This window comes from Electrophorus electricus, chromosome 12 (assembly GCF_013358815.1).
Source record: "Electrophorus electricus isolate fEleEle1 chromosome 12, fEleEle1.pri, whole genome shotgun sequence".
NCBI lineage: Eukaryota > Metazoa > Chordata > Actinopteri > Gymnotiformes > Gymnotidae > Electrophorus > Electrophorus electricus.
This window is the reverse complement of record NC_049546.1, coordinates 20928131-20932332: the sequence shown is the minus strand read 5'-3', so window position 1 is coordinate 20932332 and position 4202 is coordinate 20928131.

Genomic DNA, 4202 nt, shown 5'->3' with positions numbered 1-4202 from the left:
GAAGAGAACAAGTTATCTACCAATGCCCTGCTGTAATATTTTTACGTGTTCATGTGCTTCTTCTGTTAGCCTGTTATACTTAAAAGAGATCTATTTAATTATATTTAATCAATTTCATTCTCCCATATGTAAATCTACGTATAGTAATTTAAAATTTGAAATAGGTTGGATTGAAATAAATTGCCCACATTGAATCATGTGTCCCTGAAATAAACTCCCATTCAAACATGAGGAATTAAACTTTTACTTTTGATACTTAATTATATTCTAGCAAATACATTAAATGTTTAACCCAATTGGGTTTCCGCATGCTAGATGTTCTCTTTCACCTAAGGGTTAAATGCATAAGAATGAATATATAAAAATAAGATTGCAAAAACTTAAATGGAAGTAAAAGATATCTGATTAATTATCAGAAATCTAACCGATCAAAATACCCAAACATCCAAGTTACTGTGAAGGTCAAAGCAAAACAACTTTCACTTTGTTTATTGTAGATCTGCTTAGCATCTGAAATGTTTCTGAAACAAATGACCATTTTAAGAATAGCTCTGTGCATCCTGTGGAAACTTTGATGGGGGAAACATGGGTTGTTGTTCTGAGAAAGTCGCGTGGGGTGTTCAAAGTGGCCTACTGAGTTGAAGCAGAGAAACTGTTTGGTATAGAGGGTGTGTGAGGGAGCAAAGAATAGAGACCAGCACAGAGCTGTGAAACCACCAACTACAGCCTTAACATGTCAGCACACAAACCTGGGATGACCACTAGCACATCAAAGCCTGGGTTTCATATACACACACACACGCAAGCCCACAGCCAATCCCATTACACACACAAACATACATATATATATATATATATATATATATATATATATATATATATATATATATATATATGTATAATGCATGCATATGTGTATATAAGTATGTAGAAATGCAGAATATTCTATGAAGAACCTGCAGTGTACTTTAGTTAAAGATGAAGCGGTAGTAAAACTTTAAAACTTTTAAAAGCCTTTCAACATTTTGAAAACCAGATGTTGTCAATGATTGATATTTAGAAATAATGTACAAACACACACACATGGACACACCCACCAACACTATGTACTGAAAAGACATACATTACCAAACACTATTTGGACTGTGATATTACAAAACATTCAATATATTCATAAATATAATACATGCAGAGATTATACAGTTTATGCTCTTTATACAGATATTACTTTTTATATATTTAACATTTATATATTTCCGTTGACTAATTGCATTTAGATCAAATGTAAGGAACATTCATGCACAAGTATAATTTTTTATAATTTTATTGTTCCCCCTAATGAGAGAGAGAGAGAGAGAGAGAGAGAGAGAGAGAGAGAGAGAGAGAGAGAGAGAGAGAGAGAGAGAGAGAGAGAGAGAGGAGCGGGGCAGTGGAGGAGTGAAAAAGAGAAGAAAATGATACAAAGAGTCTCTTAGCCATCAGTCTCAGTTTAGCAGTGACTCTCCCAGTCTCAACAACTGATCTGGTAAAACACCACCCTGCCTCCCATTCAGGTCACATCTCAGCTCTCACATGGATGAAGGAATCATGAGAGCAGCTCAGTGTGTAATTCCAGCATCAACCCAGAACAAGCCGCATGTCGACTAATAGTGCACAGTTATAATAATGATGTAATAAAATGCTGATGAACCGAAAAAGTGAGCTCAGACCTACTGGAATATGTGGTGGTTGTATTCCTTTTGCCTTCTGAACACCTACCACATAAAAACTCCACAAACAATAAATTCTAAACAAATCTACCACTGATTAGGTTAACTCTGTATGACCTCATCAGCATAATTTGGACAAGGTAAGACTGTGACGTCGCTAATTTGGTGCTAACTTCAGAGGTCTCCGCGACTGCACAAAAACGCCAAAACCCTCTTCATGCTATTAGTTCTAAGCTACTACACTGCTGAAAAATTGAGGCAACACTTGGAAAATAATACAAATATGTACCATACAAAGATGTTTGAAACTTAGACTGACTTGAATTCCAAGGAGGAATCGTCTGTTCACCAAAACTGTGTAATTATGGATTTATGAGAATGTTAGATAGTTAGGATGATTAGATAGTTAGCATGTTTAGATAGATAGCTGTTGATGTTGTCCACTTCTCTGTACCACCTGCTTTTGCACAAATGTTTTTATTGTACTAGAATACTCAATATTTAATTAATGCCAGCAAATGGCTAGCAATGTGTTTTACTGATAGTAGGCCATAATTAGCTCACATTCATCACAGATAGGGCAGTCGTAAAATTATTCAGCAAATATTTTGATGGTAAGTCTTTGATCATCAGTATTTCTTATATGTTGATTATTAAATGATAACATAACACGCAATAATGAACTCATTTTTGAAAACGGAAACTCTAACAAAACCACTGTTTAACTTTCTTCTGTGAAAAGTGAGGTAAAATAACTGACTACATGACTAAATATAAAAATTGTGACATTGTGCAAACAGAATCAATGCATGAGCAAAATTCAAATGAGCTGGCTTAATTCAGAGCAAGACAAAGCAAGCAAAAATAACAAGAACACAGAGACCTGCTTCAGGTGTTTGGCTGGATGAGCAGGTAACCTGAAGTGTCATGTGGAGGAGGACTTTAAGTATGGGGGAGGGGTTTGGAAACAGGTGTGTGTAAGTGATAATCAGTATTCTGATGAAAGTAAACCAGGATGTGATTGGAAGGACTGGTAGGTGTGGGATGATCGAGATCTGAGATTGGTGCTCATGTGTGTGGGGTCTCTGCCCTGTGACTAGTTGAATGCAAATGAAAGATAATACAATTACAATAAAATTAAAATTGATCTCCAGTCACTGAAACATAACTAAAACTAAGGTATAATAGTCAAATTAAATATAATGAAAATGAATTACAAGTTTTAAGAAAAGAGACAAACAAACAAATTTGAAAATTACATCTGACATTAACTCTGAAGTAGACAGGTATAGTTTTTCAGTCTTTCAGTCTTTTAATTTATTTTTTAGTTTTGATTTACATCGTCATTCTCTGTGATTAGCATAATAGGAGCGACTCACGTCAAAATATGACAAAACATTTTCAATAAGACTCGGCTTTACATTTAAACATTATGCATGATATTTGTCATCTGGTTTGAAGGCTAGTTAATGTTACTGCTAGCAAACAGAGATCCTGACCACAGTAATTGTCACATCTTAATACCCCTGACAATCTGATAACTACTCACATTAAATGAACCTCATAATTGTTCGAGCATGGGTATAGTTTGGAAAACTCAATAATATTAAAGTATTAAGAAAAACATAATAACTCTGATTCTGATTCTAATACTGTTTGACTGGACTGAAAATGAGACTAAAAATAAGTTGAATAAATAAGGTATGGTTATTTATGACTATGGTATCGTACGATTTGGTATTCTGCAGATAAGGCAAAGGAACTGGGTCTCTGTTAAGTATTAACAACAGACAGAAATACAAAGACCTATTACAGAGAGAAAGCAACTGAGTAAATTCAGTTACTCGATTGCTTATTCAAATGCAGGAGGAAAAGTGTGAAGAAGCTCTATCAGGTTTGTGAGAGAAAGAAAGAGGATTAGTGTGTAAGTACAAGTTAGCAGTGCTAGTATTGAGATAAACTGTGAGACTGGAAACTGGCTGTAGATAAACAATTTACTGCTCCGAGGCAGGACATGGTGTTGTATTCAGAGGGTGAGCGAAGTTTATTTTATTGAATTAAGGATTCGATTTGAGCACAAAATATGAACAAGATGAAATATGCATTTGATGACGATTGGCGATCACATAGTATTGCAGTAATGATAAAGACAAGTAGGTCTGTAGTCAAATACTTCCCTGCTGGAGTTTAGCTTAAGAGGCTGCTGGATAAAACTGTACTGTTGGAGTTTTCAGATGAAAATAGATGGTAGATATGTAGATAAAAGTGCTAGCTGGTTGCTGTGGTTGAAGTTGGGGGTGAAATATAAATGAGTACAGTAGGTTATAGCTGTGTAGAGAGGGACTATAAAGGTGGTGTTAGTTGTAGGAGGTGAAAAGTGGTGTTCCTTAATGCATGTATGGTACTGTTGGTGTGTTTTAATGTATGTACAGGGTAAATGAGTTTGAGTGTGAGTAGTGGAGTGATGGAGCCAGGGACACTGAGCATGCATTA